Source organism: Aquarana catesbeiana, linkage group LG04, assembly GCF_042186555.1.
Source record: "Aquarana catesbeiana isolate 2022-GZ linkage group LG04, ASM4218655v1, whole genome shotgun sequence".
NCBI classification, from domain to species: Eukaryota; Metazoa; Chordata; class Amphibia; order Anura; family Ranidae; genus Aquarana; species Aquarana catesbeiana.
Window position 1 is genome coordinate 29,249,472 of NC_133327.1, and position 24,304 is coordinate 29,273,775.

Below are 24,304 nucleotides of genomic sequence, written 5' to 3' on the forward strand. Positions count from 1 at the left end.
GGGTGGAAAACAGGGCCTGGGCGAACCGCAGGAGCTGGTTAGGGGGGATTGATTCAGGGACACCCCGTAATTTGAGGTTGTTCCTCCTGGACCTGTCTTCTAGGTCCGCCATTTTGTCTTTTAGCCATGTTATATCTTCCCCCTGTGCCTTGTGTGCTTCTACCAGCTGATTGTATGAAGAAGTGTATTCCTCCATTTTGGTTTCTACATGGTTTACCCTGTGGCCTATGGCTTGAACTTCCCTCTGACAGTCAGTTAGGCCTTGAAACATATCTGCCTGTAGTGAGGACCAAACGATAGCAGCATGTCCTTTAACATTGTGTCTGACACTGGTCTATCGTGGGGAAGTCTGCTATTGGGTCTCCTCCCTGTGTATACTGGCTTGTGCTGGCGTATTGTGACCTGCTTACCTCCATAGTCAGGTCGGGTCGCGGCCTAGTAGGAGACTCCCTTCTCTGTTTAGATTTAGCTGGGCTTCTGGTAGTGGGATTGGATGCCCCAGAGGAGGATTCGCTGGGGCACTTATGCGGGTGTGTAGCGCTGGATGGTGTCCCGTGGTCTCTTATGAGCGCTCCGGGCGGTCGCTGCTGCTGTGTGTCCCGAGCTCCGTTGCCGCCATTTTGCTGTAGGCCGCGCAATGCTGTGCCAAAAAAGGTGTCCAGCTTCTGCGGCTGTTGCGGATTTGTTCGGTTTCTAGGCATCTTTGATGTGATGAGCAGGGATCTGCCGCCTCGATGGTGGTGTTTGGAGCCTCTGATGCCGCCGATGAGCTCTGATGGATGCGGAAATCTCTGGTGGACGAGCGGAGCTCCTAGATTACACGTCCATCTTGGAGTCCGGTCGCCACGCCCCTGCATCCAGTGATTTCATCTAATATGGTTGTAAATTAATTGTGGTTGCTCAATATACTGCTCTCTATTGGTACTTAGACCGTCACAGTTTATGACACCTAGTTCTGACAGCCTAAAAATCTTTAAAAGCCTTTAATAAGGGATTAGTATTTAAAGCGTAAGATGGGGGTAGAGACAGTTCCCTAAACCAGTCTCCAAAATAGAGAAAATGGACTCGGTACCAGAAGAAATAGTATAAGATTTATATAAAACATTTATTTTTATTTATATACAAAAGTAAAAAACACAAATAGATCAAATATAGACAAACCACATAATTTTCAATGTTCAAAAACATAACAATTAAAATTGCATATAGAGGTGTCTTATACAAAGGCTGATACTTAGTATACTCTAGAATGGAGACAATTGTAATAGGTCCTCATGGCACAAATGGTCCTCCTCCAATACCAGTGTCATTTATGTAGCACTGATCACTGTATTGGTGTCACTGGTCCCCAAAAAGTGTCACTTAGGGTCAGATTTGTCCACCGCAATGTCGCAGTCCCGCTAAAAATTGCTGATCGCTGCCATTACCAGTAAAAACAATGAAAAAATTTAAAGCCAATAAATCTTTCCCATAGTTTGTAGTCGCTATAACTTTTGTACAAACCAATCAATATACGCTTATTGGGATTTTTTTTGCCAAAAGTATGTAGAATACATATTGGCCTAAATTTTTTTTTTTTTTATGGATGTTTTATAGCAGAAAGTAGAAAATATTGTTTTCAAAATTGTCGATCTTTTTTGTTTATAGCGCAAAAAATAAAAAGCGCAAAAGAAAGATCTATTTGTGGGAAAAAAAAGCATCAATTTTATTTGGGTACAGGCCTGCGCAATTGTCAGTTAAAGTAACAGTGGCATATCACAAAAAATGTCCTGGTCATTAAGGGGGTAAAACCTTCTGAGGCTGAAGTGGTTAGACCACTTCCTGTAGGACAAGGGTACCAAGAACCCACCCCTTGGGGGGCATGTCATCAGGCCACCCTGGATTCATAGGGAAATTCTGAGTGTAAGGATGTGGTGTTCTGCAGCATGCAGGACTGATTCACCACTGGAGGAAGAAAGGGATGCAATGAACCAGTGACATTATGTGACCAGACCAAAGGAGTGTTATAAAAAGGAAGCTGCCAGACTGCTTCAAGGGGGAGAGGCAGCTAGGCTTTAAATGTAATTAATCCCTAAATAATATATTTTACTTGTAATCTTTTTTTTTTTTTTTTTAAAGCATTTCGTAAACTTTACTTTGTAAAGTTCTATAAAAAGGATTTATTATTATTATTATCAGGGCTTTTTTTCTCAGAAAATAGGTGCAGGAACTCAATCACGACCCCCCCGAAACCCCCTCACACACACACACCCTCCAAACCTCATTACATGTTGGGTTAATAGTGTGGTTAAATTTCACTAACAGTGGAAGGGTCTTAAGGGGCATTAAACACCAGGAATGCATTACATACAGAGTGCAGAGTTCAGGGGTGCAGTACAAAGAGAGTGCAGAGTTCAGCCTTCTTTCACAGCCGCTTACCTCTCAATCCCTCATCTACATCCCACGTTCACCCATATTCAGCTCTGACCTCTCCATGCAACCACCCCTTCCTTAAAAGCTCCACCATCGTCCACATATCTTACTTTTGTTGCTGTTCTAAGCTGAAGCACCCAGCCGGCTCTAGTACCTCCACTGTAGGTGACTTCTGTGTTTACAGGTGATAGTGGTAGGCAGAGAGCCTGAGCCAGAGGTGGTGGAACTGAGTTCTACCAAGTTCCAGCTAAAAAAAAGCCCTGTTTATTATTATTATTATTATTATTATTATTATTATGATAACGACGGGGTTGAAAATGGCATGCAGTGTAATGTTTTAAAACATAGCTGCCCCTTTAAGAAAGTGTAAACACTGAACTGTATAAAAAATCAAAAGTAAAGGTGTTGGTGCTAAAAACATCAAAGTGAATAATACAAATTGGGTGTGGGCAGTATAAAGAAAAAGCAAGTAGTGATTGAAAAAGCAAATACATATATAAAGTCCAAGGTGATAATCCCAACATAATAAATAAATGTGAATCTTCTGGTTTGATGTTCTTTCAAAAAGCTTCACCACAAGTGCTCATGAGGTAGATGGCAACTGTTATCCGTATACTATATTTGAGATTTAATATCTCTCAGATATGATTTGGGTTAAATGAGAGTTCTTTGACCATAAGTGAAAGCTTTAACACAATAACAAAAATGTATTGGTATATAATAAAGTAGGCCTAGACTAATACACATCAAGCTATCTAATTGTACAGGAAAAGTGTAAAAATCATGGATTAAATGAATACAGAGTATATATTAAAACATAAATCTACAAGCAGTAGGACAGAAAATACATAAGACCAACATATTTAGATACACGTGCAAGGGAGATTTCCCAGATTTACAATTCCCATAGAGGTTCCATTCACGTGACTGCTCTACCATAGAGTGTGTGTTTCCCTCCCATCTAGACTGTGTATATCATTACAGGCTGATGCTTCATTGGTTGGCATGGCGTGGCTCTGATTGGTGAGCTTCCCTATTCCTGGTTAAGGACTGGCTACATCTACAATTCCTATACTTTGCATAAGTCAGCCCCCTTTAATGCAAATCCTTGTCCCAGACTATTTTGAGCAGGAAACTTAACCTTTTAAGTAGATTACATTTTCAGGGAAATGAAGTATACATGATGGACTGGCCACGGCCTCTCATTGCATATTCAAACATGGGATCCTTTGAAGTGAGTATGTGTAGAACAAAAATAGGTTTGGGTCCCATTGTTTGTATACACAAGGTTGGGCACCGAATTGTCTGTCTAACAGACACTTCTGTGAAGCTATGTTGCATGACCTCCATAGATACAAGCAAAATTAAATATATTAATAATTATAATGTTTTACAGCTATAATTGGAGATGGACATAAACTCATATGGCAACAGAACTCACCAAAGGTGTCTCACATAGAGGACATGGAAATGATGAGTCCGTGCTTCAAAGAAAAAGGGCAGACTCGCCACTTCCGGGTCCTCTATGTTGCATCCTTTTTGGTATATCCAGAACGAGGCGTGTATCACATGCTGCAGCAACTCCGATACATCCATCTGCACAAGCCGTAGACACCTTAGTGCATAGCACAGTCACATGTGAGTGCAAAATCTTTTGTTATCTTTTAAAAAAAAAATGATTAAAACTTACTTCACCATAAGTGTTCTTTTTGTGTGTCCTTAGTGGAGTCTGTTCTCTTATTCTCAGCCGCCATCTGGAGGGGGTTACACAGCGGAGGGATACCTATCTAGGATTCCTCTGGTCTATTCAATCTAAGTGCATTTTGACCTACTGTAAAAAGTGGTCAGACACATTTGGTGAGTTGCCATCTACCCCATGAGCACTCATGGTGAAGCTTTTTGAAGGAACGTCAAACCAAAAGATTCACATTTATTTATGGTGTTGGGATTGTCACCGTGGACTTTATATATGTCTTTGCTTTTTCAATCACTACTTGCTTTTTCTTTATACTGTTCACACCCAGTTTGTATTATTCACTTTGATGTTTTTAGCTCCAACACCTTTACTTTTGATTTTTTATAATATTATTAGTGTATTTGAGTAGATGCAGCCCTTAAAGTAGTGTACTTTTTTCCCCAGTACATGTTAGCTGTATCTAGATAACACAATTTGTTGGGAACTATGGGGATTTTTTATTCTGTAAATCCTTAGAGTAGAAATCCAATGTTTTGCAATATCTTGGGAAATAGATTAAAAAAAAAACATTGTGGGGGGGCGTGGCCAGCGGGACCCTGAAATCTTTCCCAAACACATGATGCAGAGCCAGAGAGGGAATGGGAGCATGAGGGGGAAGAGGAAGGAGCGTGAGGGACCCCATAGACTCACGGATTTTTACAGTCTAGCGGGCCGTCGATCCTCCCAAGATGGCGCCGACGCGACGGCTCCTTCACAGAGAAGAACAGGGAAAGCTGCAGCGGCGCGGAAATCCTCTTGTCAGCATGACACTTCAGCTGCTGACACTGGAAGCCGCTCTCCCCAATCCACATTCAACAGCCCTGTGAAGCAGAGAAGGAGGCTGACAACGGAGGAAAACACAGATACTGATATCTCCCTAGATAATATCATCCAGGCTGACAGTAATGGCTTCAGTGAGAAGCTGGATACCTTCCCCACAGTGGGCCAACCTATTTTAGACTCCACTTTGAAAGACATGCTTATTACTCTTCGCGGAGCACTGCAGCATGACATGTCTAATTTTATGAGGCAAACAAACAGGGAAATAGAAGCCATTGGGGATAGAGTGGATCATCTAGAGAACAAAATGAGTGAATATGCCCTAGCTCAATTTAGAGGCATTCCGGAATCGGTCCCACCAGGGGATCTTTGCTCCTATCTGCAGAAAATGATAGCCAAATTACTTCCAACGGCAAAACCCCACGAAATGGTGATAGATCGGGCGCACCGCCTTTCTAAACCGTCCTATCTACCGGAACGCGTTCCAAGAGATGTAATAGCTAGGATCCATTACTTCCACATTAAAGATCAACTTATGTACTTCTACCGCAAACGTAACTCATTACCAGAACCATATTCAGGAATTTCACTATATATAGATCTCTCTCAGGCAACCATACAAGCCCGCAAGAACCTCCTCACCATCACCAAGATCTTGAGGAATAATAATGTTGTCTACAAATGGAAATTCCAGACGAAACTGTCTATTGAAAAGAACAACAAGACCTGGCTGGTATCCACTCTAGAAGAAGGTCTGGAGTTAATGAAATCTTGGAGTCTCCTCCCACCAGATGAAGATGATATCTCAGACCCAGTGCCGCTCCCTTAAAAGCTCAAGCTGGAATGAACACAGTTCTGAATGTCATCAACGTACAGTTCTGCTGATAATAACCTGCCGTCCTATTGTTTACTACGATCCTGATCGGTTGGACAATTTATTCCCCGTTGGATATGTGTATAGGAGAAGCCTGTACCCAACAATCTATCTCTCATCAAAGAATACGGATCTGCGACAATGCCTGTTGTCAATTCCTTTTTTTTGTTTGTTTTGCGTTCATGTTACCACGTTTGCCTTCTCTTATGCCTGCAATATAACTATATAGAAGAAAAATCGATCGCCTGCGATACATTTATCTTCAATGGTACTTAAACTGTTATCTTTGAATGTGAAAGGTCTTAACAGTCCTTACAAGAGACAGGCACTATGGAAAGAAGCAGAAAATCAACGCTGCGATATTTTATGTGTACAAGAATCTCACTTCCTGACTACTAATCCTCCTAGCTGTAACCACAAACACTTTCCCCACATTTACCAAGCCAATTTTAAGAAAAAGAAAAGAGGAGTTATGGTCCCAATTAAAGATTCCCTGCCCTTCAAGTGTCACACCTCAATAATGGATGAAGAAGGTAGATATATAATCTTAGTTGCTGAAATTAATGGAGCCCTATATACACTTGTCAATATATATGCCCCCAACAGACATCAAATAAGATTCATCAGAAGGATCTTGACCAAAGCTCGCTCCGTACAAAAAGGCCATATTTTAATTTGCGGTGACTTTAATATTCCCATGGACCCCGATATAGACACTACCAACAGGAACTTAAGAGGAAAACCGGGACTTAAACAACTCCTGCTGCAGGAAGACCTACATGACCCATGGTGCTGTCAACATACCACAGAAAGAGATTATACTTTTTTCTCTCATCCCCACAACACATATTCAAGAATTGATTGCTTTATTATGGACAAATCTTCTCCAAAAGGTAACTGGGACAAATATTTATAACATTACGTGGTCCGACCATGCCCCTATCTCACTGGAAATTTCAGAGGGGTACACAGGTAAACAAACGCCATTATGCAGAAATAAAACTTATATATTGTCGCTCCCAAAATATGTAAATGAATTGAGGACCCAATTGGAGGAGTTTTTCTCCTTTAATTCTAAATCCTCTAGCAGTATATTCAATCTCTGGTGTACGCATAAAGCCTTTGTTAGGGGAGTGTTGATTCAGATGGCTTCCAGGGAAAGGAAAAAGCGAAAATTAAAAATTTCCACTCTTCTTGCTGAAATAGCCTCCTTGGAAGCTCAGCACAAACAGTCTCCCCAAAATATATTACTGTCTCGTCTTACAGTCCTTAGAGAGGAACTTAAAACAACATTGATATCTGAGTATGATAAATATATTAAGGGCCTTAAACTCACAGCTTACTCTCAAAATAATAAAGCAGGGAAAAGGATGGCCATGCAATTAAAACATAAAAAAGCTAGGGAAAAAAGTACCCGATTATGTCACCACCAAACAGGTAAATATGCCCTTGACCCCTCAGAGATAGCCCAGACTTTCCAGGACTACTATGCAGCATTGTACAATCTAAAAGATGACCATGACACCCCACAACCTAACTCTGAGGTGATATCTGGGTTCCTACAAAAAATAAATTTACCTGCACTTTATGAGGCCTCCCTGCATCATCTTAATCGCCCTATAGACAGACAAGAAATATTAAATGTCATCACCTCCCTACCATTAGGAAAATTGCCAGGAATAGACGGACTCTCCTCAGAATACTATAAAGCCCTTAACCCAATTTTAAGCCCCTATTTGGTTGACCTATATAATCAAGCTGCCCTCACAGGTAACTTCCCGAAGGAAATGTTAGAAGCTGTTATTGTGACTCTTCCAAAACCTGGAAAAGAGCCAGACCACCCACAAAACTTCAGGCCCATATCGCTTCTAAATTCTGACTTAAAAATATATTCCAAGCTACTAGCTAACAGACTCTTAGCTCTCACCCCACTCCTAATTGGACCAGAACAAGTAGGGTTTGTGAAGGGGCGACAAGCTCCAGATGGTACGAGAAGAATGATCAACCTCATACATCATGCTGAGGCTTGTCGGATGCCTTCTCTTCTCCTCGCTCTGGATGCGGAGAAGGCATTCGACAGAGTCCACTGGGAATATCTGTTGCAAGTATTAATTAAATTTGGGTTATCTGGGACAATATATTCTGCTATTATGACATTATATAATAATAACCCTTCGGCTAGAGTATATGTTGACGGCATCCTGTCTGGCTCCTTCGATCTTTCGAATGGGACAAGGCAAGGGTGCCCCCTCTCTCCAATTATATTCTCCCTTGCTATTGAACCCTTCGCTGAAAAAATCAGGAGTGATCCTCTGATCCAGGGACTGCGAGTGGGTCAATGTGAACACAAAATAGGCCTGTTCGCAGACGATATTTTGTCCCTATCGAATCCCTTTAACTCTCTATATAGAACCCAACAATTGATTGAGAATTTTGGAAAAGCTTCCTACTACAAGATTAATTCTAATAAATGTCAGGTACTGGCCATGGGTCTATCTCAATGCCAAATAAACCAAATGAGAAGCGTATTCCCATATAAATGGGGAGCAAAATCCATCACATACTTGGGTATTCAGCTCTCTTACCCCATTAGCTCACTCTATGAAGCCAATTTCACCCCCCTATTGTCCAATATCTCTAAAGATCTGAAACGGATCGGTAGGACTCAATTATCTTGGGTAGGCAGGGCAGCTGCGTTTAAAATGCAAGTACTCCCAAAGATACTCTATATTCTATATTCTATATTCTATTTAGAACACTCCCGATCCCTATCCCATTTTTCACAAAATGTAACTCCCTGTTAAGAAAATATATCTGGCAAAGTAAAACCCCGAGAATTGCCCTTTCATCACTACAATTGATGAGATTAAATGGTGGTATTGGTTTACCAGATTTGCAAGGCTATTTCAACGTGTCCCTACTAGACCAAGCTAAACACTGGATTAAACCGACTGAGGATATCCTATGGGTTGACATGGAACTCAGCTTTATGAAACATCAGGACTCCCTTGCAATTTTATCAGCTTCTCTGATGTCCCCCTATGTAATCTCTTCTGTTCAACACCCCACAATTGCAGCTACTCTTAAGGCATGGCGCACACTTTTCTCACGCAAACAGTACCTAAGAAACCTATACAAACTAAATATCCCCATTCATACATATGAATGGCTAATTAAAGATTTTGACACAAGGGACTGCCTTAAACGAGGTATAAACTTCACAAATTCATTACACCTCAGCAACATACCTAAGGATGCTTATAGGTCAATGCAGATCAGGCATTACCACTCAACCACTAAACTGACTAAAACGTCAGATATGTACAAATGGGAAAAAGACACGCAGAAAGAATTCTCCCTACCACAATGGTTGAAAGCTATACAATTGAGCTTCAGTATGACTGACTGTGTTGAACATTGGGAACATTTTTAAAAAATATATCATAGGTGGTATATGACACCTTACAGACTGTCAAAAATATTTCCGGAATCTTCAATTTACTGTTGGAGAAACTGTAACCAAATAGGGAATCTATTCCATGTTCCCTGGAACTGCCCCCACATAGTGTCCTTTTGGGAAAGTATAACTAGATTTATCAGTGAAATCACAGGCCTGTATGAACCACTTCCCCCGGAACTAGCTCTCTTGAACATAGGATTAGACTCTTACACTATTACAGTTAAAACAGTGATCGCTCATGTGTTATTCGCAGCTAGGATGGCTTTAGCGAGTAAATGGAAAACTTCTGACCTCCCAACAAGAAGAGATATTTGCACAACGATCAATATACAATGCCAGTACGAGAAATTACTGGCACTTAAAAATCTTAAAGCATCCAAATTTATAATAAAATGGTAAGCTTGGTTCCTTCATCCAGATTCAACTAAAGACCTAAAACCTTAACCTATAGTAGTTGTAGCTAAATGTTGGTATCACAACTTATATATTGAATACTGTAATATCTGACTGAAACGTTGGTAATTGTGTTTTTTTTGTTTCCCCCCCCTCTGTTCAGTTTCTGTTTGCATTCTACATACCTTTGGTTTATAATAATCAACATTACCTGCTTGTCATATCACATCACATTACTGAAGCAGGACCGAGAGCAATATGTTATGCTTCTACATCTGGAAGTTGGCATGTCCCATTCACAGTTTGGTCCCATTAGGGGTGAGGGGGGCATCATAATTTGTTACCACTAGTAAGGATATAGAGGCATAACTGCTCTATGTAATGTTATAAATTCATAAGTTGTATATTTTCACAATGGTTCATAATAAAATGTCAACACTTTATACGGTTTTGTATGTAGAAGTATTGCATACTATTGCTGCTTTGTATTATTTCTACCTTGTCTTTAATGTAATTATACAAAATTTCAATAAACATATTTGAAAAAAAAAACATTGTATACAGATACCAAGCAAAATGTATAAAAGAGGAAACACCACTAGATCTACAGACAGGCATAATTATGTACAATTTTTGGACTGTGCAATTTTTGTACCAATATTTAACAGATGTAGATATATTTTAAGACCCAGGGTAGTCTCTTTTGTCTGGTACAAGTTGCCTCAGGATACTCTTTTTCAGCATGAAATTCATCAGGCACACCGTTTGATGTATATTCATCAGCCTTAACTTTGAATTCCATCATCTTGTATTTAAGGTTAGTTGACCACAAACACTTTCACCTTATCCCAAAATGAGCTCTTTGTAGTGATTCAGAATAATAACATATTACTCTCAAGTCTATATCTGTTCAGTTTATTTATAATGTGAATGAGTGTTAGTATGATCGTTCTGAATATTTATCTCCATAGATAGATACTGTATGTGAAGAATTTATGTTTCTAACATTTTAGATACATGGCACCAAAACTTCTTATTTATTTATTGTTATGGATGATAGCCCAGCATAAAAAAAAAAATAAAAATAAAAAAATAAAACATCAATATATTACTTTTAAAATCTGTATAACATTTGTTAAGCTTTCTGTGTCCACGGTTGCTAAATCAAGGTTAATAAGAGCATTAAAGGAAATTATCATTAAAAAAACAGAATTGAATGTGCTTAAGTGTATGTATATGTAAATATATTTTTTTGTTTTCATGGATGTGTATTCACGGATGAATATGAAAAGGTTTGAGCCTCTGCCTGGTTCTTAGTTCTCATTGCTGTCCGTGCTAGGAAAATTCACCTTTTCTATTTGTCCTTGTGATCATTACAGTATCACCAAGGCAGAAAGTGATGGAAAATCCATTAGAGGGTGATGTATACAGAAGGTTTTTTTTTTACCTGCATGCATACCATGCATGCAGGTAAAAAGCCTCCAGCCTTTAGAACCACTTAAATTTAACCTATTGGGGCTCTGTGTAATCAGTACAAAAATCCAAAAAGGTTTCTTGATTACAAAGGTTTCTAAAGCAGGGAAAATATTATTCTGAACATGTTAAATTGCAAATAGTCATAAACCATTTGGTAGATTTTATTTGTGTTTAACGATAAATTGTTGGGATACATCGTGGTTGAGATAGCCCTGTTCGATTTTGTGGCGATGTTGGTTGAAGTAACAGTGTAAAGTATTCTTGTTCCGCATTAATGTGATAGGCTACAAGTCCAAGCTAGGCCTAAACTACATATTTCATAGAAAAGTTTATGAATTGTAAGATGGAGTAGTTTTTCCATCTTTTTTTGTCTTGAAAAGTGTTCTGACCATGAGAGATGCCTTTGAGGTCACAAAGAAAGGAAAGGGGGAGATGGTAGTATTAATATATCTTATTTTACTAGGCACTATTTTGTATTCTACAATTAGAGCCCACTTAAAGATGGTTGTTGGTTGTATGGGTAGGACTGGACCTAAAAGGGGATCTGGTTGAGGATGCCAATTTTTCTTAATAATTCTTTGCTTAGGCCATCTTTATGTAGAGCAACATTTTTTTTTCAGATTCTCAGAGAGTTCTTTGCCATGAGGTGCCATGTTGAACTTCCAGTGACCAGTATGAGAGATTGAGAGCGATAACACTAAATTTAACACACCTGCTCCCCATTCACACCTGAGACCTTGTAACACTAACTAGTCACATGACACCGGAGAGGCATAATGGCTAATTGGGCCCAATTTTTACACATTAATGGCTGCGTGTTGAGTTATTCTGATGGAACAGCAAATTTACACTGTTATACAAGCTGTATACTCACTACTTTACATTGTAGCCAAATGTCATTTCTTCAGTGTTGTCACATGAAAAGATATAATAAATATTTACAAATATGTGAGGGGTGTACTCACTTTTGCGAGATACTGTATATGAATTTATAATTGATATAAAAACATATGCAGAAAATGCATAATGTTTAATGAAGGTAAATTCAGTATGAATGGACTCTTATGGTAATATCATATGTTTTATTGTTTAAAGCAGAACTATAGGCAAAACCTTTTTTTTTTTTTTTTTTTTTTTTTAATTTTGGATAGAGTAATGGAGGGTTGTAACCCCAGTCAGTTTTATTATATTTTTTACCATCTGTGCCCAATGGGAAAAATAGTCTGCGCTTCCTGTCCCACTTTCAAAACAGGAAGTGAGTGGAAATTCCAGAAAATTAAGGGAATACCTTGGGGCCTCCTAGGTCCTCAGAACTAGTATACCCATTGGAAGATTTCCCCACTATGATTGTTCTGGGTACAACCCAAAATTTAGGAATTTAGTTTACTTTCACTTTCAATGATTTCAATGATAATGACAAACAGGACACATATATATATATATATATATATATATATATATATATATATATATATATATATATATATATATATATATATATATATATATATATATATTTTCATTATCATTACATCAGGCTGTTGTATACAGAGAACAGGCTGTTGTATACAGAGAACAGGCTGTTGTGTACAGAGAACAGGCTGTTGTGTATATAGAGAACAGGCTGGGGTATACAGAGAACTGGCTGGGGTATACAGAGGACAGGCTGGGGTATGCAGAGGACAGGCTGGGGTATGCAGAGGACAGGCTGGGGTATGCAGAGGACAGGCTTGGGTATGCAGAGGACAGGCTTGGGTATGCAGAGGACAGGCTTGGGTATGCAGAGGACAGGCTTGGGTATGCAGAGGACAGGCTGGGGTATGCAGAGGACAGGCTGGGGTATGCAGAGGACAGGCTGGGGTATGCAGAGGACAGGCTGGGGTATGCAGAGGACAGAGTTTCCCCCCCTTTCCCTCCTCCGTGATGTGCACTCACCTGCCGCTTCCCCTGCTCGGGAGCTCGTGTGAGAAATTTCCTCCTGACTCTAAGATATGGGCGGGGCAAAGGAGAAGACTCGCTCTCACACTGATCTCCAGGCTCTGGCTATCAGTGAAGCTTTGAGTGCATCTCAGTGAGAGTGCTGTGGCTGTGCAGGACAGCACTGTATCAGGCAGCCCATGACACTCTCACGGTAGGGCCGGCCCTGGACTCTGGGCTATGGACCCCAGATTCGGGGGTTCTAGCCTCAATAGCCACCCCTTAACGACACCACTGCTTTTAGTTATACTTTAAACATTGCAGAGTATGTATAGCCAAAATATGTTATCATTTTGTCTTCAATGGAAAATAAAACAATTTTTGCAAAACAGCGTTGTCAAAGAGAAAGCTATTTTTTTTGTAAAAAGAACAATTTATGTATTTATTTTTTATCTTAAGTAACAACATACGTTATCATTACATACACAGGCTCACGGTGAAAATGTAAAATTTGCTCTGGTCTATATAGAATATACAGGTATGAAAACTAAAGCGGTTAATGATTCCACCCTCTGAGGCAAAAAATTTGTCCTTATTTGCATAACTATTGACAAAAGTAGATAACAATAGCTTTTACTTTGCACATAATATGCAATTTTTTTTTTTTCCTTGAAACATTAAGTGTACTGTATGCCTGGTCAAAGGAAACAAAACCTATTCAGTATATCCCTGTGCTATATGCATTTTCTCCATGTTTTTACTTGATAAAAATGTTGCAAGTACAGAAAAATACCTGTTGCTCTACCAAAAATCCAATGAGCTCCTAACTTTCTGCGCTTTCTGCTTGTTTTGCACTGGAATCCTAAGCAGTGTTATCATCCTAGTCCTGTTCTCTTCTGTGAAATAAAGAACACCTTCCCCTGCGTTATGGAAATAAGGAAGGGGGGGGGGGCACTTAGTAGGCCAAAACATTTCTTAGGACAGGATGTTTGTTACGTAAAGGATTACTAAGTGTAAATAAAGAATAAATGCTGAAAAAAGAAAACTATGTATGTACTGTTTAATGATTATGAAAGGAAAACACATATTATTTATAAGATAAGCAACATCGTGTCCATTTTAATTTTTTAATCAGTATTTCATATTTTAAGTATTATTCTAGTAGTAGTAGTATGTGTGTTTTTGTTTTTTGTTTTTTTTCACCAAAGATTTGTATGCCCATTTTAGCATGAGTTGGTGTCATATTGGTCTACAATTGTTTTTTTTTTTTTTTTTTTTTTTTTTTCAGCACAAACGGTTAATTCTAGCCTTGGACTGAAGTATTAGAGCACTTAATGTTTAGCAACATTTTTTGAGAAGTCTTATAATGCATCCAGTATTTGCTATACCATTAAACCTAACAAGGAAACCAGGAAAGCTTTAACATCTATTATTTTATTTTATAATTTATATAGTATAACTCACCTTTTTCAGCTTTTATCAATGGATACAATATTAAATGTTCCAGTATCACTTATTGTACAATTTTTTGCTATGTATTCTTGGTCCTTGGATGAATTTTCTTGGTGTCATCAATAGGCTAAAAATTCAGTATCCAGTTGTTGAATTGCAACAGTAAATGGTTCTTATGTCTGGCATTGTTCAGTTTAAAGAGAAATCCAGGAAAATGTTCCTGACTAAAAATCTGTAACAGATACAACATAAGAATATCTGCTTAGCTGTTTGTGTTTTGGGTGAACTTTACAGTTCACTGTAATCCCAATGATTTTGTAATACTGAAGTATCAACCTATGATTAGCACAATAGCCGTTGCAAATTGTCCGATCTCAGCCGATATTTGACTCCCTCAAATTCAATGATGGCAGCCTGTATAGTGGATGAAAATCAGAGATGACTTAGGCCTTAGATTTAGTGCAGGAACTTATGCAGAGTACTTTTAAAACAAGGAGATACTACGTGGACATAATCTGATAGTATGTAAGTTTACTGGTATTTTACAAGTTGAAGTTTTCCCTCATATAGCTCTTTCTTAATCTGTGCTTAATTCCACATAGTGCTCAATTTTAGGACAATTAAATATTATTAGAGTATGGCCATGGCAGCTGAGAACCAAAGTATAGTAATAGAATTTATTCTTCTTGGACTTACAGACAATCCAAACATACAACTTTGGCTGTTCCAGTTATTCACGCTTGTCTACATGACCACTCTGGCCGGGAATATTCTCCTTATCTTGGCCGTCAGAACAGACAACCATTTACACAACCCTATGTATTTCTTTCTAATCTGTCCTTCTTGGACATCTGTTATACATCAATCATTGTGCCTAAGATGCTACTAAATATTGTTTTGTCCACAAAAAAAAATTTCATATACTAGTTATGTTCTTCAGGTTTACTTTTATCTGCTCATGGGTGAGACAGAATGCATACTATTGGGTTTCATGGCCTATGACCAATATGTGGCTATCTGCAATCCCCTGCGTTACAATGTTATTATTAATACAGTCTCCTGTACCAGGATGATTGGCGCATCCTGGGTGACTGGTGGTAGTATAGCCTCCTTTGATATATATTTTGTATGCCAGTTAAAGTTCTGTGGACATGTCACCATTAACCACTTCTTTTGTGAAGGTCTATCCTTACATCAGCTATCTTGTGGGGACATCTCTGTGAACAACATTATAACATTGGTTGGTGGGTCCATATTGCTTCTGATCCCCTTGTGCCTCATCCTGTTTTCATACATACAGATTTTCTTAGTCATTGTGAAACTCCCTTCTGGGCGATACAAAGCCTTCTCCACGTGCATATCCCATCTTATCGTGGTGACCATCTTCTATGGAACAGCCATATTCATGTACATGAGACCAAGGCATTCAGGTACTGAAGTGACAGACAAGATAGTGTCTGTGTTCTATACAATTTTCACACCAATGTTAAACCCCTTAATCTGCAGCCTAAGAAATAAAGATGTTAAAAAGGCTCTTGGACATTTAGGAAGAAGTACAGTTGTACTAAGATGACAATCATTACCATGGATATATCTCCAGCTGTTGTTTCATCAGACCAAAATCAGGAACTACAGTGCCTTGCAAAAGTATTCACCCTCCTTGGCATTTTTCGTGTTTTGTTGCCTCACAACTTGGAATTAACATGGATTTTTGAACACTATTACCTACAAACATACATGTAATATTTATAATAGAGGTAAAAAGTAGCACTTAAAAATGGTACAGAAGCTGGTCAGAGATTGCAGACATGATACACAAAACAAGGAATCCCCTCAGTGAAAGAGTGCATAGGAAAGTAATATATATATATATATATATATATATATATATATAAATATGTGTTTCTAGTACATCAATAGTCCATAGGCAACTTCACATTCAGATTTATGATAATGAGTATCCAACTGTTACCACACTGTGTGAACATACGTGGTCCCACTTCCCAGTCATATGTACACTAACCAGCTAATATTGCCTCACACTCTCATGTTTTGGCAAAAGGAGCAGTTAGCAAATCAGTTTACAATGAAATCCCTGTAGATGATACTCCAAAGATAATCGTGAAATGCGGAGAAAATAGACTCCAAATAGTGTGATACCATTTAAAAAGTTTATTAAACAAGCATGTCTTACATCACTATCACCGGCCTAATGTTCGTGCACTTACCAAAAGGTGGTGAAATTATCTCATTGGTATCATGTAGGATGCCAGAAATATCAAGCAATATCGGCAAGCAAATTAAATTTCAAATTCCGCATCCAAACATCCAAAGTGGGATGTGGCTGTACGGCAACCGGAAGTGAAATCACGCACCACCGAAAGTGATGTTCCGAGTGTTTGTATGGAAAAATAACAAGCGAAATTTTGAAATTTTATTTGCTCACCACTATTGCTTGATATTTCTGGCATGCTACATGATACCAATGTGATACCAATATTTCACCACCTTCTGGTAAGTGCACGACCATTAGGCTGGTGATGTAAGTCATGCTGGTTTAATAAATGTTTTAAATGGTATCGCACTATTTGGAGTCTATTTTCTCCGCATATCACAATTATCTTTGGAATATCATCTACGGGGATTTTGGTGTAAACTGATTTGCTGACTGCTCATTTTGCCAAAACACGAGAGTGTGAGGCAATATTAGCTGGTATGTGTGCGTCTGACTGGGAAGTGGGACCACGTATGTTTACAAGGTCTGCTGACAGTTGGATACTCGTTCTCATAAATCTGAATGTGAAGTTGCCTATGGACTATTAATGGACTAGCAGCACATATTTTATATACTTTTAATACATTTTTATACTTTCCTATGCATTCCTTGTTTTGAGTGTGTTTACAGGGCCGATCCTAGGGTCACCGGCGCCTGGGTGCAGAAATATTTCTGGCGCCCCCACATGGGCGTGGTCATCTTTACCAACTCCTCCCCTTTACAAACGATTCTATGGCAACGACTCAAATACAGAGCTGCTCCTCTAAGAAGTCGTCGTTACCCTGAAATCCTCCCATCATCTCTTAACAATAAAGAAAATACAGGAAGAGAGAACACTAATGAGACCTGGAGGGGAGTCTCTCTGATGCACACAGAGAGGGCTTCTGTTAGAAAGAGTCCCCATACATAATACAGGATACGGTCAAAGACTGCAGACATGATACAAGAGATGGTCAGAGACTGCAGACATAGTCCAGAAGATTATCAGAGACTGCAGACATAATACAGGAGATGATCAGAGACTGCAGACATAGTACAGGAGATGATCAGAGACTGCAGACATGGTACAGGAGATGATCAGAGACTGCAGACATGGTACAGGAGATAATCAGAGACTGCAGACATAATACAGGAGATGATCAGAGACTGCAGACATAATACAGGAGATGATCAGAGACTGCAGACATAATACAGGAGATGATCAGAGACTGTAGACATGGTACAGGAGATGATCAGAGACTGTAGACATGGTACAGGAGATGATCAGAGACTGCAGACATGGTACAGGAGATGATCAGAGACTGCAGACATGGTACAGGAGATGATCAGAGACTGCAGACATGGTACAGGAGATGATCAGAGACTGCAGACATGGTACAGGAGATGATCAGAGACTGCAGACATAGTACAGGAGATGGTCAGAGACTGCATACATAGTACAGGAGATGGTCAGAGACTGTAGACATGATACAAGAGACAGTCAGAGACTGCAGACATAGTACAGGAGATGGTCAGAGACTGCAGACATAATACAGGAGATGATCAGAGACTGCAGACATAGTACAGGAGATGATCAGAGACTGCAGACATGGTACAGGAGATGATCAGAGACTGCAGACATAGTACAGGAGATGATCAGAGACTGCAGACATGATACAAGAGACAGACAGAGACTGTAGACATGATACAAGAGACAGTCAGAGACTGCAGACATGGTACAGAAGCTGGTCAGAGATTGCAGACATGATACAAGAGATGGTAGGAGACTGCAGACATGATACAAGAGACAGTCAGAGACTGTAGACATGATACAAGAGACAGTCAGAGACTGCAGACATAGTACAGGAGATGTTCAGAGACTGCAGACATAATACAGGAGATTATCAGAGACTGCAGACATAGTACAGGAGATGATCAGAGACTGCAGACATGGTACAGGAGATGATCAGAGACTGCAGACATAGTACAGGAGATGATCAGAGACTGTAGACATGGTACAGGAGATGATCAGAGACTGTAGACATAGTACAGGAGATGATCAGAGACTGCAGACATGGTACAGGAGATGATCAGAGACTGCAGACATAGTACAGGAGATGGTCAGAGACTGTAGACATGATACAAGAGACAGTCAGAGACTGCAGACATAGTACAGGAGATGATCAGAGACTGTAGACATGATACAAGAGATAGTCAGAGACTGCAGACATAATACAGGAGATGGTCAGAGACTACAGACAAGATAGAATAGATGGTCAGAGACTGTAGACATGGTACAGGAGATGATCAGAGACTGCAGACATGGTACAGGAGATGATCAGAGACTGCATACATAGTACAGGAGATGGTCAGAGACTGTAGACATGATACAAGAGACAGTCAGAGACTGCAGACATGGTACAGGAGATGATCAGAGACTGCAGACATAGTACAGGAGATGGTCAGAGACTGCAGACATGGTACAGGAGATGATCAGAGACTGCAGACATGATACAAGAGATGGTCAGAGACTGCAGACATAGTACAGGAGATGATCAGAGACTGCAGACATGATACAAGAGACAGTCAGAGACTGCAGACATAGTACAGGAGATGATCAGAGACTGCAGACATGATACAAGAGACAGTCAGAGACTGCAGACATAGTACAGGAGATGATCAGAGACTGCAGACATGATACAAGAGACAGTCAGAGACTGCAGACATAGTACAGGAGATGGTCAGAGACTGCAGACATAATACAGGAGATGATCAGAGACTGCAGACATAGTACAGGAGATGATCAGAGACTGCAGACATGGTACAGGAGATGATCAGAGACTGCAGACATAGTACAGGAGATGATCAGAGACTGCAGACATGATACAAGAGACAGACAGAGACTGTAGACATGATACAAGAGACAGTCAGAGACTGCAGACATAGTACAGGAGATGGTCAGAGACTGCAGACATAATACAGGAGATTATCAGAGACTGCAGACACAGTACAGGAGATGATCAGAGACTGCAGACATGGTACAGGAGATGATCAGAGACTGCAGACATGGTACAGGAGATGATCAGAGACTGCAGACATAGTACAGGAGATGATCAGAGACTGCAGACATGGTACAGGAGATGATCAGAGACTGCAGACATGATACAAGAGATGGTCAGAGACTGCAGACATAGTACAGGAGATGATCAGAGACTGCAGACATGATACAAGAGACAGTCAGAGACTGCAGACATAGTACAGGAGATGGTCAGAGACTGCAGACATAATACAGGAGATGATCAGAGACTGCAGACATAGTACAGGAGATGGTCAGAGACTGCAGACATAATACAGGAGATGATCAGAGACTGCAGACATAGTACAGGAGATGATCAGAGACTGCAGACATGGTACAGGAGATGATCAGAGACTGCAGACATAGTACAGGAGATGATCAGAGACTGCAGACATGATACAAGAGACAGACAGAGACTGTAGACATGATACAAGAGACAGTCAGAGACTGCAGACATGGTACAGAAGCTGGTCAGAGATTGCAGACATGATACAAGAGATGGTCAGAGACTGCAGACATGATACAAGAGACAGTCAGAGACTGTAGACATGATACAAGAGACAGTCAGAGACTGCAGACATAGTACAGGAGATGGTCAGAGACTGCAGACATAATACAGGAGATTATCAGAGACTGCAGACATAGTACAGGAGATGATCAGAGACTGCAGACATGGTACAGGAGATGATCAGAGACTGCAGATATGGTACAGGAGATGATCAGAGACCGCAGACATGGTACAGGAGATGATCAGAGACTGTAGACATAGTACAGGAGATGATCAGAGACTGCAGACATGGTACAGGAGATGATCAGAGACTGTAGACATAGTACAGGAGATGATCAGAGACTGCAGACATGGTACAGGAGATGATCAGAGACTGCAGACATAGTACAGGAGATGGTCAGAGACTGTAGACATGATACAAGAGACAGTCAGAGACTGCAGACATAGTACAGGAGATGATCAGAGACTGCAGACATGATACAAGAGACAGTCAGAGACTGCAGACATAGTACAGGAGATGGTCAGAGACTGCAGACATGATACAAGAGATAGTCAGAGACTGCATACATAATACAGGAGATGGTCAGAGACTACAGACAAGATAGAATAGATGGTCAGAGACTGTAGACATGGTACAGGAGATGATCAGAGACTGCAGACATGGTACAGGAGATGATCAGAGACTGTAGACATGGTACAGGAGATGATCAGAGACTGCAGACATAGTACAGGAGATGATCAGAGACTGCAGACATGATACAGGAGATGGTCAGAGACTACAGACAAGATAGAATAGATGGTCAGAGACTGCAGACATAGTACAGGAGATGATCAGAGACTGCAGACATAGTACAGGAGATGATCAGAGACTTCAGTCATGGTACAGGAGATGATCAGAGACTTCAGACATGGTACAGGAGATGATCAGAGACTGCAGACATGGTACAGGAGATGATCAGAGACTGCAGACATAGTACAGGAGATGGTCAGAGACTGCAGACATGATACAAGAGATGGTCAGAGACTGCAGACATAATACAGGAGATGGTCATCGACTACAGACAAGATAGAATAGATGGTCAGAGACTGTAGACATGATACAAGAGACAGTCAGACACTGCAGACATGGTACAGAAGCTGGTCAGAGATTGCAGACATGATACAAGAGATGGTCAGAGACTGCAGACATGATACAAGAGATGGTCAGAGACTGCAGACATGATACAAGAGATGGTCAGAGACTGCAGACATGATACAGGAGATGGTCAGAGACTGCAGACATGATACAAGAGATGGTCAGAGACTGCAGACATGATACAAGAGAAGGTCAGAGACTGCAGACATGATACAGGAGATGGTCAGAGACTGCAGTTCCTATGGACGTTAGTAGATAATGGCCGATCGGCCCTCTCACCTGACCCAGCGATGGTTCCTCTGATCAGGAGTCAGCTCACTCTGAATTGCCCATGGTGACTCCGCTGGGTAGAACCCAGATCTGTATTCTGGCAATGACTGCATTCCTTTCTCTGCCAGGGATGGCACCAGGCTGTGTGTCTTTCCCTCTGGTGGCGCAGGGCAGTGGGGTTTCCTCTCTGATGGTGTTCCCTCAGCACTGCCCTCTCCCTCTGGAGTTCTGGGTGTAATTCCCTGAAAGCTTTCCCAGGCTCCTGTAACTCTCTCTCTCTCCCATTCAGCTGAGCCTGCTGTGTGGGCTGCAGTTTCCATGTTACAGTGGGGCTGCCAGTCCTCGGGACTACATGTCCTACAATCCTCTTCTCCTTTTTCTATTCTATTTTTCCCTGGCTGATATAAAGGCGGGGGAAGAAACATAGTGGGAGGCTGTGCTGGCCAGCGCCGCTCACTAGTATAGCAGTGCACGTGCGGAGGAGAGGGAGAGGGAGGGGAAGGGGCGAAAGGAGAGCCCGCAGCTGCAGTGACGTCACTAGGGTTGGTGTCACCAGGTGCGGTATAACATGGTGTCACCCTCCTTCCACCAACTTTAGTCGCCCCTCAGTACAGACTCCCCCTCCACTAAGTATAGACCCCCCTTCGTCAGTGCAGACCCCCCACTAAGTATAAACCCCTCTCTCAGTACAGACCCCCCCAGGACAAACCACCCCCCCTCCATTAGTAGACCCCCACCAGGACAACCCCCCCTCCATTAGTACAGATCCCCCCAGGACAAAGCCCCCCTTCATTAGTACAGACCCCCCAGGACAACCCCCCTCCATTAGTACAGACCCCCAGGACAAACCCCCCCTCTATTAGTACAGACCCCCAGGACAAACCCCCTCCATTAGTACAGACCCCCCAGGAGAACCCCCCCTCCACTAGTACAGACCCCCACAGGACAAATCTCCCCTTCATTAGTACAGACCCCCCAGGACAAACCCCCCCCTCCATTAGTACAGACCCCCCAGGACAAACCCCCACCATTACTACAGACCCCCAGGAAACCTCCCCCCTTCATTAGTACAGACCCCCCAGGACAAACCCCCCTCCATTAGTACAGACCCCCACCAGGACAAACCCCCCTCCAATAGTACAGACCCCCCACCAGGACAAACCCCCCTCCATTAGTACAACCCCCCCCAGGACATCCCCCCTCCATTAGTACAGACCCTCCCGGACAAACACCCCCCTCCATTAGTACAGACTCCCCCAGAACCACCCCCCTCCATTAGTACAAACCCCCCCAGGACAACCCCCCTCCATTAGTACAGACCCCCAGGACAAACACCCCCCTCCATTAGTACAGACCCCCAGGACAAACACCCCCCTCCATTAGTACAGACCCCCAGGACAAATCCCTCCATTAGTACAGACCCCCAGGACAAATCCCTCCATTAGTACAGACCCCCCAGGACAAATCCCCCCCTTCATTAGTACAGACCCCCCAGGTCAACCCCCCTTCATTAGTACAGACCCCCCCAAGACAAATCCCCCCCCATTAGTACAGACCCCCAGGACAACCCCCCCATTAGTACAGACCCCAGGACAACCCCCCATTAGTACAGACCCCCAGGACAACTCCCCCATTAGTACAGACCCCCAGGACAACCCCCCATTAGTACAGACCCCCCAGGACAATGCCCCAGGACAACCCCCCATTAGTACAGACCCCCAGGACAACCCCCCCATTAGTACAGACCCCCCAGGACAACCCCCCATTAGTACAGACCCCCAGGACAACCCCCCCATTAGTACAGACCCCCAGGACAACCCCCCATTAGTACAGACCCCCCAGGACAACCCCCCATTAGTACAGACCCCCCAGGACAACCCCCCCATTAGTACAGACCCCCAGGACAACCCCCCCATTAGTACAGACCCCCAGGACAACCCCCCCATTAGTACAGACCCCCAGGACAACCCCCCCATTAGTACAGACCCCCAGGACAACCCCCCATTAGTACAGACCCCCCAGGAAAACCCCCCATTAGTACAGACCCCCAGGACAACCCCCCATTAGTACAGACCCCCAGGACAACCCCCTCATTAGTACAGACCCCCCAGGGCAACCCCCCCATTAGTACAGACCCCCCAGGACAGCCCCCCCATTAGTACAGACCCCCCAGGACAGCCCCCCCATTAGTACAGACCCCCAGGACAACCCCCCCATTAGTACAGACCCCCAGGACAACCCCCATTAGTACAGACCCCCCAGGACAGCCCCCCATTAGTACAGACCCCCCAGGACAGCCCCCCCATTAGTACAGACCCCCAGGACAACCCCCCCCATTAGTACAGACCCCCAGGACAACCCCCCATTAGTACAGACCCCCCAGGACAACCCCCCATTAGTACAGACTGCCCCAGGGACAAACCTCCCTCTATCAGTACAGACACATAACGCCCGTGCGGCAGCTAGAGAGGACAGTGTGAAGCCGCGCCGCCCGGGTGAAGAACAGATCGAGACAGGCAGCAGCTTAGGCGGGAGTGAGAGACAGAGGAGAGAACCTGTATC

The 24,304-nt window shown here is 42.0% G+C and overlaps 1 protein-coding gene and 1 pseudogene across 1 annotated transcript in view; one reads left to right on the forward strand and one right to left on the reverse strand.

Moving 5' to 3' along the window:
• The window catches only part of LOC141141343 (fucolectin-like), a 163,234-nt gene extending 148,451 nt beyond the window's left edge, over positions 1-14,783 (reverse strand). Inside the window, exon 1 of the mRNA XM_073629011.1 lies at positions 14,512-14,783. The gene's annotated coding sequence lies outside the window, so the exon portion shown is untranslated. The remainder of the gene's footprint in view (positions 1-14,511) is intronic.
• A 359-nt stretch (positions 14,784-15,142) lies between these two features.
• Positions 15,143-16,072, forward strand: LOC141141344 (olfactory receptor 13C2-like; annotated as a pseudogene).
• Positions 16,073-24,304: the final 8,232 nt, after the last annotated feature.